A 14,636-nucleotide genomic window follows, 5' to 3' on the forward strand; every position below is an offset into this window, starting at 1 on the left:
ATTCAATTAAATTATAATTTAAATTTACATACAAATTTTTAAACTACTAAGACCTGCTTTATGTAATTTTCAGAACATGTTAATATTTGATTTCATAATGACACTAAGATAAAATGTTCAACTTATAAAGTTATTTCTGAACGCCATCATTCACTTAAAGTACACATACTGATCTTGTGTAAATGGTGATTGATAATCAGCTGATTGTTGAATATAACAGCTTATGTATTGTAAATTAATTCTGTTTGTTTATGTATTGACAGAAACTATAAATGTTATAACCTACGAGTAGTTGGATAACAAAATTGTATTATTAATTTTCTACATTCATTTATTTACTGCAGTTCCACAAAATTTTCGTAACAATTTGATAAAATAAAGTGCACTGCATCCAAAGAAATTCCGTAACGTGTATACAAATTGCCAACAGGTAATTTACTTAGTTAACAAAGGTTTGATTATTAATTAGCAGTTAAGTAACATTAGTACCGATTAGTGAGGGGTAGTAGTCAGTAAACCTTTACTACTTGGTATTGGTATTATGGACTTCATATGGACATGATCATCTCTAATTATTCAATATTTCACTATTCTTACATTTCTCAAAGGATCTCAAAATGTTTGGGTTGTAGCATTTTGAGAATTTTGTATGGCCGTCATTTGAATCAATATGATATTTTTCTGATACAGTTTTTAAAGCAGGTGGTAACTAGATTAAAATTTGTGAAACGTTTCAATGCCATATTTTTACTCACGTTACAACACCACACAGGTAGACAGAACAACCCAAATGCTTTGTATAAAATCTTTTAATTATTTTAATCTCAAAAATGAGATAGTGATGTTTGACAAACTAATCTATGGACACTTTGTACTCTGAGATATATCGAGGTAACATTTACATGAACACATATAAAAGAATTGAAATGAAGGACAATTACAGACCATGAAAGTTAAAGATATAACTTAACAAAATTATTTCCAGAAGATGTTAGAGTTAAAAGTTGAGGTTTTATTTATCTAGTAATGTCACACCAGGGTCGTTAAAGTCAACTTAAAATGAGGGAGTTTGAAACTGCCTCAAGACGTGTAATTTATAAATGCTTGTGACGTCATACGAAAGTTATAGTACTGTCGTACCATCCACAAGCTAAGCGTCTACCCTTCCAGCATTGTTCGTTAATCATAGCATATTTTAAGGTGATTCAGTTGTTTGTATACAATCAGGTACCTTCCAAATATTTGATGTAATGTCAATATATATACCAGGTATGCTAAAAGTTCAACTCAGTCTATTTACTTTAGAAAATAAATCTATCCCAATATGTTTATAGGTGGTTGTTATAAGACTAAAGATGATAAGTTTTGGAACACACGAGAACTTCAACCCCCAAACCTAAATAGTGATAGCGGCTAAATAAACATTTTCAATGTATAACCTCAAGAATTGGCATATTATTTTATGGCATGAGCAACGTGGTGATCTGTAAATTTTAAATTGGAAAATATACTGAAAAGTTCCATTTCTTTGTCCATAAAATATGTGTTTTACTAATAATAAAACATAAAAATATAAATTAAATTAAAGTTTTAATTTGGGTTATTTAAACACTAAAAAAGACACTTTCTTCGAAATAGATGTAAAAGTTGCTGCAATATTCGCAATGGAAATATTTTTTAAATTACAACTTAATATATAAATTATATATACCTTCATATATGTGTTAGCATTTATTAATACATAATTTAATTTTTGAAGTTAAGAGGATGTAAAAGTTTTAACGTATAGGAATAATTTCTTACCATAATTTCCTTAACAAACTTTGTTATAATGAGCTTAAGATGTGTATTCAAGTAGATGTAATTCCACGTTAATTAGTAGGGAAACCAAGAAGAGGCATAAATCAAAATTCAATCTTAAAATATGGTTAGGCTATTCACTGGTTAGCATTAAGAAACTCTGTCCAGCTTAGTAATCATTTTAAAAATGAACAGGGCTGTGTATCCATTTAAGAAAGCTATTTTCAAACATAGTCACTCGTGTGGTCGATTAATATTTGATTCCTAGTCTTTTTTCAATACCAAGTTATTTCCCCAGCATATTTTCAACGACTGGAACAACATTTCCTATCCTATGCAAATACAATTCTATAAAAAAAGATCTACGCATAACTCAGGACGCAAGAAAAAAATGCAATATATAAACACAAAACCGAGTTTTTCGTGAAATAAATAGAGACATTTCTCATTAAGAAAGTCGTCGATCGTCTTTTGCGCTAACTTCGTGCAGGTCGAAATGAAAGGGTATCAAATGGGTCAAACCCGAATAAATGAGCTTTTTTCTCAGACCATATTTTTCTGAGCTTGACACACGAAAACTAACCGTTACACATCATTGAGGTCATGAACCCTAACATATGCACGTTACAACGCTCTGGTAAGATTTATTTATTTTAAACTAGATTATAGTTAGGTGTTAATCTAGTTGCCTACCTGATTAAGGTATCACATTTCAGATATCGAAACACAATGTCGCTGATTTCTTACACCACAGAACGGGTTTTCCCTTCACATTCTCAGAAAGATGGAAGTGTTATCGTTTTAAACACTATTTTTTCTATAAGATTTAGTTCAATTAATAAATCAGATAAGGATAAAATTACAATTTGAAATATAGATGACATTAACTATAAGTAGATAACTATGCAAGAGGTCACAGCTGCAGTAACTCGATATCTGGCCTTCACCGTCTTGTGACATTGTTTATTCATACAAAGTGAGACTGTAAACTTCTTACTTAGATCTAGTATTAACCAATACACTTGTATCACTTGTTGTGTCTACATTAGCACGGAATGTAGATGACATTAACTATAAGTAGATAACTATGCAAGAGGTCACAGCTGCAGTAACTCGATATCTGGCCTTCACCGTCTTGTGACATTGTTTATTCATACAAAGTGAGACTGTAAACTTCTTACTTAGATCTAGTATTAACCAATACACTTGTATCACTTGTTGTGTCTACATTAGCACGGAATGTAGATGACATTAACTATAAGTAGATAACTATGCAAGAGGTCACAGCTGCAGTAACTCGATATCTGGCCTTCACCGTCTTGTGACATTGTTTATTCATACAAAGTGAGACTGTAAACTTCTTACTTAGATCTAGTATTAACCAATACACTTGTATCACTTGTTGTGTCTACATTAGCACGGAATGTAGATGACATTAACTATAAGTAGATAACTATGCAAGAGGTCACAGCTGCAGTAACTCGATATCTGGCCTTCACCGTCTTGTGACATTGTTTATTCATACAAAGTGAGACTGTAAACTTCTTACTTAGATCTAGTATTAACCAATACACTTGTATCACTTGTTGTGTCTACATTAGCACGGAATGTAGATGACATTAACTATAAGTAGATAACTATGCAAGAGGTCACAGCTGCAGTAACTCGATATCTGGCCTTCACCGTCTTGTGACATTGTTTATTCATACAAAGTGAGACTGTAAACTTCTTACTTAGATCTAGTATTAACCAATACACTTGTATCACTTGTTGTGTCTACATTAGCACGGAATGTAGATGACATTAACTATAAGTAGATAACTATGCAAGAGGTCACAGCTGCAGTAACTCGATATCTGGCCTTCACCGTCTTGTGACATTGTTTATTCATACAAAGTGAGACTGTAAACTTCTTACTTAGATCTAGTATTAACCAATACACTTGTATCACTTGTTGTGTCTACATTAGCACGGAATGTAGATGACATTAACTATAAGTAGATAACTATGCAAGAGGTCACAGCTGCAGTAACTCGATATCTGGCCTTCACCGTCTTGTGACATTGTTTATTCATACAAAGTGAGACTGTAAACTTCTTACTTAGATCTAGTATTAACCAATACACTTGTATCACTTGTTGTGTCTACATTAGCACGGAATGTAGATGACATTAACTATAAGTAGATAACTATGCAAGAGGTCACAGCTGCAGTAACTCGATATCTGGCCTTCACCGTCTTGTGACATTGTTTATTCATACAAAGTGAGACTGTAAACTTCTTACTTAGATCTAGTATTAACCAATACACTTGTATCACTTGTTGTGTCTACATTAGCACGGAATGTAGATGACATTAACTATAAGTAGATAACTATGCAAGAGGTCACAGCTGCAGTAACTCGATATCTGGCCTTCACCGTCTTGTGACATTGTTTATTCATACAAAGTGAGACTGTAAACTTCTTACTTAGATCTAGTATTAACCAATACACTTGTATCACTTGTTGTGTCTACATTAGCACGGAATGTAGATGACATTAACTATAAGTAGATAACTATGCAAGAGGTCACAGCTGCAGTAACTCGATATCTGGCCTTCACCGTCTTGTGACATTGTTTATTCATACAAAGTGAGACTGTAAACTTCTTACTTAGATCTAGTATTAACCAATACACTTGTATCAATTGTTGTGTCTACATTAGCACGGAATGTAGATGACATTAACTATAAGTAGATAACTATGCAAGAGGTCACAGCTGCAGTAACTCGATATCTGGTCTTCACCGTCTTGTGACATTGTTTATTCATACAAAGTGAGACTGTAAACTTCTTACTTAGATCTAGTATTAACCAATACACTTGTATCAATTGTTGTGTCTACATTAGCACGGAATGTAGATGACATTAACTATAAGTAGATAACTATGCAAGAGGTCACAGCTGCAGTAACTCGATATCTGGTCTTCACCGTCTTGTGACATTGTTTATTCATACAAAGTGAGACTGTAAACTTCTTACTTAGATCTAGTATTAACCAATACACTTGTATCAATTGTTTTGTCTACATTAGCACGGAATGTAGATGACATTAACTATAAGTAGATAACTATGCAAGAGGTCACAGCTGCAGTAACTCGATATCTGGTCTTCACCGTCTTGTGACATTGTTTATTCATACAAAGTGAGACTGTAAACTTCTTACTTAGATCTAGTATTAACCAATACACTTGTATCACTTGTTGTGTCTACATTAGCACGGAATGTAGATGACATTAACTATAAGTAGATAACTATGCAAGAGGTTACAGCTGCAGTAACTCGATATCTGGCCTTCACCGTCTTGTGACATTGTTTATTCATACAAAGTGAGACTGTAAACTTCTTACTTAGATCTAGTATTAACCAATACACTTGTATCACTTGTTGTGTCTACATTAGCACGGAATGTAGATGACATTAACTATAAGTAGATAACTATGCAAGAGGTCACAGCTGCAGTAACTCGATATCTGGCCTTCACCGTCTTGTGACATTGTTTATTCATACAAAGTGAGACTGTAAACTTCTTACTTAGATCTAGTATTAACCAATACACTTGTATCACTTGTTGTGTCTACATTAGCACGGAATGTAGATGACATTAACTATAAGTAGATAACTATGCAAGAGGTTACAGCTGCAGTAACTCGATATCTGGCCTTCACCGTCTTGTGACATCTTGACAGTTTTGATTTATTTCCTTAGATATTTTATGTTATCGCTTTATTTTTAGCATGATACAGGGAGAAAGTTTATTATATTTTTAACTTTTACAATGAAATATTGTACAGTTTAAATACGCAGACAATTCCATTAGATTTTTTATCGGCCGTAGAAAAAGTATGGAGAGCACGATTTTCATTAGAATTGTCCGTATTTATTTATTTGTTTTTGATATTTAATTTTAATAACAGTTAGATAAAAACGTAAATCCATTAGCTTTCTTTAATAATTCGTATTAAGGTAAATTGAACACATCAACTACAAGCAAATTATAAATAACAAATTAGCAACTGTGTGTCAAACAATGTCGCTTGATTAACCACCAAAGATTCATCTAACAAGCTCAAACCGTGTCATAACCAGTCAGCTGCAATGGAACCTTTGTTGCCGCTAATGTTTACAATAAAGGCATGCCACACTTTTGTTTGACCCAAATAATATTCGTCAATCTCGCGGTGACAACAAAGTCACATGATAACAGTAACAGTGACAAACAGCTGCCATATCGGGGTGACGTAATTTCTATTCTCTACCGATTTTCCTTTCTAGATTTAAAAAATAAATGGTATCGTAATAAACTGATACCCGTAACATTTCATTTAATCATAAATTTAATACTTTACTGCATCATTTTACTTTAAATACAAAATTGAAATGCGTGAAAGTACACTTTAATTGAACTTTTTTGATTTATATTTAATGAATAATAGTTATTCCTTTAGTAGTGGATAACGTGAAAACTGCGAATAATTAGTTATATATATTTATTTACACTGTTTACAGAATATTGCTGCAGTTTCTGATTTATATTACATGTACAAATATGGTGAGTATCTACCAGTTTGATTTTGGCGTTTTAGTTTCGTTTTAATTTCAACACATTCGAACGGTAACAAAACGCTTAGTGATGTCGTTAAACAACATATGGGTAATCTTTTCCCTATTTTGGTGGACCCTGTTGCGGTGTAAACACTCTTGTAAGTGACCAGTGGGTACTTCTCCCTTGTGTCATATACTCTTGGATTTTACAGTTAACGGGCCTAATGTTAACAGTTCTTCAACCTCTGTATTCTTATTTCCATTATTAAAAATATCGGAAAAATATATAAAGATTACATAGGGCAATTGAAATCAACCATAACATATTCAGTTATTTTATAACAACGATTTTATTGTTTTTTTGGGATATTAAATGTTTATAATTTATTTTCTTCAATTTTACTATCAAAATCGGTCGTGAAGGGCTCAAAACCTTCAAGCTAAAAGGGAATGGAACCTCTTTTTGAATAACTAATTAATCAGACCTACGAAATTCAGTTATATAAATTTTTACAGTAAAAGAAAAGCAGCAAAACAATTCGTTGCTAACATTATGTCAACGTTGCTATTTATTCCAAGTGTTTTCAAACAAGACACGGATGGACTAAAATGCAGATGGCAACTCAATTACTAAATTGCCCTCGTCTTGGCTGAACACTCACATTGTCTCAAGTTGTAACATTAACCTGTCCTTGTTTACTATTTGGAAGTTGTTCGTACTGTTGTGTGTCAGATGGTACTTTACACCGTTGGTAGCTAGTCTTCCTCCCGTATACCACTAAACTGTCTGTCGTACAAAATATTTAGTGCTGTTTCTAACTACGTGCGAACATTACGGCAACACTGTTGTTAAGTTGAAGTGTTTTCAAACAAGACACGGATGGACTAGAATGCAGATGGCAACTCAACTACTAAAGTGCCCTCGGCTTGGCTGAACACTCACATTGTCTCAAGTTGTAACATTATATCAACGTTGCTATTTATTCCAAGTGTTTTCAAACAAGACACGGATGGACTAGAATGCAGATGGCAACTCAACTACTAAAGTGCCCTCGGCTTGGCTGAACACTCACATTGTCTCAAGTTGTAACATTATATCAACGTTGCTATTTATTCCAAGTGTTTTCAAACAAGACACGGATGGACTAGAATGCAGATGGCAACTCAACTACTAAAGTGCCCTCGGCTTGGCTGAACACTCACATTGTCTCAAGTTGTAACATTATATCAACGTTGCTATTTATTCCAAGTGTTTTCAAACAAGACACGGATGGACTAGAATGCAGATGGCAACTCAACTACTAAAGTGCCCTCGGCTTGGCTGAACACTCACATTGTCTCAAGTTGTAACATTATATCAACGTTGCTATTTATTCCAAGTGTTTTCAAACAAGACACGGATGGACTAAAATGCAGATGGCAACTCAACTACTAAAGTGCCCTCGGCTTGGCTGAACACTCACATTGTCTCAAGTTGTAACATTATATCAACGTTGCTATTTATTCCAAGTGTTTTCAAACAAGACACGGATGGACTAGAATGCAGATGGCAACTCAACTACTAAAGTGCCCTCGGCTTGGCTGAACACTCACATTGTCTCAAGTTGTAACATTATATCAACGTTGCTATTTATTCCAAGTGTTTTCAAACAAGACACGGATGGACTAGAATGCAGATGGCAACTCAACTACTAAAGTGCCCTCGGCTTGGCTGAACACTCACATTGTCTCAAGTTGTAACATTATATCAACGTTGCTATTTATTCCAAGTGTTTTCAAACAAGACACGGATGGACTAGAATGCAGATGGCAACTCAACTACTAAAGTGCCCTCGGCTTGGCTGAACACTCACATTGTCTCAAGTTGTAACATTATATCAACGTTGCTATTTATTCCAAGTGTTTTCAAACAAGACACGGATGGACTAGAATGCAGATGGCAACTCAACTACTAAAGTGCCCTCGGCTTGGCTGAACACTCACATTGTCTCAAGTTGTAACATTATATCAACGTTGCTATTTATTCCAAGTGTTTTCAAACCAGACACGGATGGACTAGAATGCAGATGGCAACTCAACTACTAAAGTGCCCTCGGCTTGGCTGAACACTCACATTGTCTCAAGTTGTAACATTATATCAACGTTGCTATTTATTCCAAGTGTTTTCAAACAAGACACGGATGGACTAGAATGCAGATGGCAACTCAACTACTAAAGTGCCCTCGGCTTGGCTGAACACTCACATTGTCTCAAGTTGTAACATTAACCTGTCCTTGTTTACTATGTGTAATTTGTTCGAACTGTTGCGTGTCAGATGGTACTTTACATTGTTAATGGTTGAACCTTTTCTAACAATATTATCGAATTAATAACCATATTCGTTGAAATAAAGGCATTAGACGATTTTTTAGATATGCCCTTTGAATAGTCACAGAGCTATGCAACACAAAAATTACTTTTACTTTTTATTGCTGATTTTAATAATGTATTGCCATCTATTGTAGTAAATGCTAACGCGTTTGAATATAAATACAAAACGCGTTTTGATAATGCATATGATTTGATTCCGCCTCCTACCACCCTTGTGTATGAGAGATCCTCGGGGTCTGGGGGAGTTTATTCTTTGAGCGCCAACTAAGAGATTGGTTTGATTGCGTATTGCCGAATAAACACGGGCTAAAGTGGTTTTTTGTGCCCAGGAGGAAAATAAACTGACACCGATATTGGGATTAAAGTTATTTATGAGGTAAATGGACCATTCACTAACCTCAAAATAAACCATCACTTACAAATAAATAAAACTGTTATAAGAAGTTTACGTTCCGGATTTAAAACTGCGAAACACTATATCTTCTCTTTAAGTACACCAAGAATTAGGAAAATGATGGTTCATATTTAACGTTTATTTTTACAAGTTTTGTTTTAATAGCGCCTTTTCTAATTATTGTATCTCTGAGCTATACCGCCAACATTACAGTTTACTACCTGAAGTTTGAATGCTAAGTACATTCAAAGCCCTTACAGCGTAAATAATGAATCGAAAGATGGCGAAGTTTACATTACATTACTACAAAAAAAGATTAAATAAATGTTTAAATTAAAGTTGGAATTATTAGATGATTTGCTGAGTGTTATTAGGTTCTAATTACAGATTTTATATTTCTACAACTATTAATTTACAGTTCTGAAAAAGTAAATTAGTTTACAGCTTGAACCACCTGGATTTATATGTCTGCGTCTAGGTTTATCTACTGTAACTTTATCAATTCCTACTTTACATTTACTTAGTTTTACGTAAATGCAGTTACAAGCTACTTTTTGCCAAAAGCATATAGTTTCGGAACACGTCATTAACAAGTTTCTACTACGTCATCCGAGTATACATGTAGAAATGACTAATAAACATTTTAAATTTAACTGGAAATAATATGGAATTATCAAGTGTACATACATACGGGCAGACAGAAGGAAATAACATTTTGCAGCGTCCTGTCTGATATGCTTCATTAAAACGTTCAGCCAGTAATATGTAAGAGAAACAATATATCGGTAGTATATTATTTATGTAATCTTACTAATTAGGTTGGTAACTATTACGTGTGTAACAATTAGGCACTTCTATTGTAAGAGTATCAATGTCCTCACAATACGGTAACTTTAGTGTTTTAACACAAAATACGCCTTAATCATCGTGAATTACGAGTTGAACAGCAATCGATGTGATTTTCTACTAATTAAAACCTCTGAACTCTGAACTCTTGTTTGGTCAGACATAAGGTTGTAAATGGCCCTTCAATAATGTTGCGGCTAACTTGCTACTGGGTTGTTTGTATGTCAAATCTGCGCATTTCACACTTTTAATGTCTACTCTTTAAGTACATGAAAAATATTTAAAAACACAGTTTTCATTACACCTCTCCTAAGTTTACATTACACCCGTAGCTTCCATATATTCAGATAAATATTGTTCATCCATGAGTGCGATTAGCTTCTAATTACAGATTGTATATTTTTACAATTAGTATTTTACAGTTCTGATAAAGTAAATTATTTTCCAGCGTGAAGCACCTAGGAATAAGTCTGCGTCTCGGTTTATGTACTGTAACTTTATCAATTCCAACTTTAAATTCATTTAGTCTTACGTAAATGCAGTTACAAGCTACTTTTTGCCCAAAAGCATACAGTTTCGGAAAACGTTATTGACAAGCAATCCCATCCGAGTAGATCTGTATAATAATACTGCACCACGAAGAATATTTATGAAAACAATCATAAATATCTTTAGTTCTATTTATGAGAGTATTAATAACAATAAAGTATTAAACAATGTAAGAAAATAAATATATATTTCAAGATGATCCAATTATTGAAACCATTTTTATGCAGTAGTTTTGAGTTTGCTCCAATGGTTGGGTTCTGACATATAAATCCGCTACAGTGAACTATTTGAAGTTCCAGTAACTTTATAATATATTTTCAGAAGGAAGTTATTGATGAAGTCAAATTTGTATCCACATCAGATTGAAGTATATACTAATTACTTTACACAATATTTTGTAAAAAACAGTCACTCTGCTCATGATTTTTGTTTTATTATTTCATTGCAGAACATTGGCAACGCTTCGGCGGAACTGGCTGAAATGCCTAACTTGGCCACAGTGAACCTCTCATTGACAAATCAAAACTTTCAAAAGTAAACTTATATCCTCTGACGTCACATTAGCTTCAAGCATGTGAAAGTACTAAATCACTCTGACGCTTCTGAGTTACTTACTTACTGGGGTTTACTACGTTACTAAAGAATTCTTAAACTGTAGCGTCGGTTATTGCTTAGTTTCCTTACAATAAATATCTAACTATAATTCAGAAAAGGAAAGGGCAATGGTGGCTTAAAAGGACTATATCAGGGATTTCCGCCAAATAATAATTACTGCGTATAATTGCTAGGACAATCAAGGAGGAATACGCCACACCACATGTCTCGTAACAGGCATCGCTGTTGTTGCATGGAAATTTCCTAGATAATACTTCATTTCATTATTGAAATTTCCTGAGTACAAACAAGAATGCAGAACCCCCGGGAGACAAAACTGAAATGTTTCTCTGACCTACAGAGTGACAGGCTTCGATGACACTTGGATGAACATGCACTATTATAGAACTCTTATTTGTCTACATAGAAATGAAGATAGACTGATACTAAAATTAAAGTCTAGTAATAAAATCTTTCAAGACAGATCTTGTGGATAGTTACAAGGACAGACACATAACAGTATCGAATATCCGAAATCTGTTTTTATGATTTGAAAGAATGGAATGAGATAGTACTTTCAATAATTGATTTCCTATTATTTTTAATCTCAGATGTCACGTGATTTATCTGGCACGTGAATCCTCATTTAGCATGTGAGTGTTAGGTCCTCTCAGAAATCACCCTAGGACGTTATATAGGGACTTACCGACAGGATTATTGTTTATAACCACAACTACCAGGTCCTGATGTAACATTTGGCAAGGCAGGAGTACGGCACATCACGTGCCGAGTATATGTCAATATCTTGCACGGTAAAATGTCATATGATTGTACTAAGTTTGCAAATGATTTACTGTAAGGTTTTAGTGTTGCTGCCATGGTTACCACTTTTAGGAGAGTCTGATATCCTTTTAAAACAAAAAGATGATCTCCACAAGACGAATGTGAAAAGTTTTTTTAACGCTCAGTGAAATGGTATGGTGTGCCAGGCGTCGTCATCGAGATATCTTGGAGAGAGATGACACCCAATCTGATGATTTGCAAACAATAAGTCTTGCGTGGTTATATTTTATTATGAAATAGGTATTCTTATTACTTTAAATTTTGTAGATGATAAAGATGTAAGGATTAATTTTGTTAGTTAATTTTCATTTGCCAGTATATTTCTTGCATAATCAGTCAATAACCATAATACATTTGTAAAAAATGTGTGAAGGACAGTTGAATGTTTCAGTTTCTACAGAAGATACCTCTCTTATACCACAAAAAGGTTTTATGTGAAGGTGGATGTTAAACGTAGGTACAACGCGTATATCATATGAATCTTGCATTTATGTCAAACAAAGTGACACTTTATTACTTTAGAAACATTTTATCTCTCTTTCTGCGTTGGTTATACTCATCGCATGTTTACAATGCTATAACCTTAACATAATAAATTCATACTAACGTACAATTAACTGTATTATCATACTAGGTATAACTATAATATTACTAACAATAACAGATGAATTGAATATATCAAATTATTAAATAATTGTTTTATAAATAAATCAGGTTTTTCAAAACCATTTGAGATATAAGCATTAAGACATAACATTGTTATCCAAACAGAAGAATTTTTTAAATAATCTTTATCATTCACTGACAGAAGAATTTATGGCAAACGAAGTAATGGTTCTTGATGGACGCCTTGTTCTCAGTAAAGATCTTCAATATTCCTTCGTGAGCAAAGCTATGCATAGGGGGTTGTGTAGAAAAACAAATTATGAAAATGACATAAATTTGAAAAAAAAAGCTTTGAATTTTGTAAACTAATGTGAGAAAATTTTCCCAGACTAATTAAAGATATGCGAATAAAATATAACACCTTTTGAGGAATTTTACCCTATAAAAGAAGATTCTCATAAGAAATTTAATCTGATTGCCGTGGATAGTTTGGACTACAGTTGGAAAATTCCAAAATCCTGCAGAGCATACGTAAAAATAGTAAATTAAAAGGAGGTACGAATGGATAAAGATATGATTTTTCTTTGGATTGTCGTGTATACAAACTCACTGTAAACTACCAGAATTGTAACCAGTGATACAAGTTTTGTTGATTTGTGGTGATGGGGGTCAGGTGAAGGTGAAGCTCAATTTTGCTTGATACCTGACCAGCCGATCCTGATAGGTGAACCGCTCCCTGAGTTTCTCTACTCCATCGATACGATAACGGGGTGCCCATAATTGAACTGAATGGATGAATTGTGCGGACTAGTAACTCAGGTGCACGGCCCCGGTGATCCAGTGACTGGGATTCTACCCTATCAGCACCAACCGCTCCTTCGTAACTCCACACACGAACAACAAGCACTCGTGTTTTTCTAAGCATACTACTAAATAGTAAACAGCAAAGAGCATACGTGTATATCTGTCTAAGTAACGGTAGACATAGTTAGTTTGTTAATATACAATTAACCAATACATAAGCTGGCAGTATGCCACCACTAACATATTGTTATAGCTAGCATACTTGTTCTATTTTATAAGTCCTGTTAAAAAGGACTTAATCAGGTCGTAATATGTATATGGGAGAGATTTTAGTATTACATATAAAAATTTGTTCTGAAATTAAAATATGAAATGTTTCTTTATTCTTAAATAGGCGATTCAAGCACTTCGGTATTTATTACGGCTACGCAGTTCTTAGGTTACGGCTAAACGTGCGTTTTACCCCGCGGTAAAGTGGCTTGTGTTCCCGCTGCTTGAAATCCCGCCAGGAACGTGAACAGTGGCGCCATTCCTCACGCCACACGTGAAACCCCGGAATGTTCAAGTATTGGGTTTGTTACGTGAACGTTCATAGCAGCAAACATCAATCGATTTTAAGCAAGTTTCAAAACAAATACAGCGAATGCTTCTTGTGCGTTGATTGTTGTTCATCGTCATCGAAAGAGAGAATATTGTATACTGAGTGATGGTGTTTCACCTCTCAAATTATACGTTCACTATCTACGTAATGTATATCAAGCACTAACAACACAATTTGCAACACAGTAAAATATACAGCGGGGGCCTCTTAACAACCTTGTGAACGCAGCGGCATTTTCCGTCGCAGCGGCTGGAAACATGCTGTGAGTGACATACCCCATTACATTTAATGCTGACCATTTATTTCACTTGTAGTCATGCTTCCTATCTACGTAATGAATATCAAACACTAACAACACAATTTGCAACACAGTAAAATATACAGCGGGGGCCTCTTAACAACCTTGTGAACGCAGCGGCATTTTCCGTTGCAGCGGCTGGAAACATGCTGTGTGACATACCCCATTACATTTAATGCTGACCATTTATTTCGCTTGTAGTCATGCTTCCTATCTACGTAATGCATATCAAGCACTAACAACATAATTTGCAACACAGTAAGATATACAGCAGGGGCCTCTTAACAACCTTGTGAACGCAGCGGCATTTTCCGTCGCAGCGGCTGGAAACATGCTGTGTGACACAC

This window comes from Homalodisca vitripennis, chromosome 6 (assembly GCF_021130785.1).
Source record: "Homalodisca vitripennis isolate AUS2020 chromosome 6, UT_GWSS_2.1, whole genome shotgun sequence".
Classification (NCBI taxonomy): domain Eukaryota; kingdom Metazoa; phylum Arthropoda; class Insecta; order Hemiptera; family Cicadellidae; genus Homalodisca; species Homalodisca vitripennis.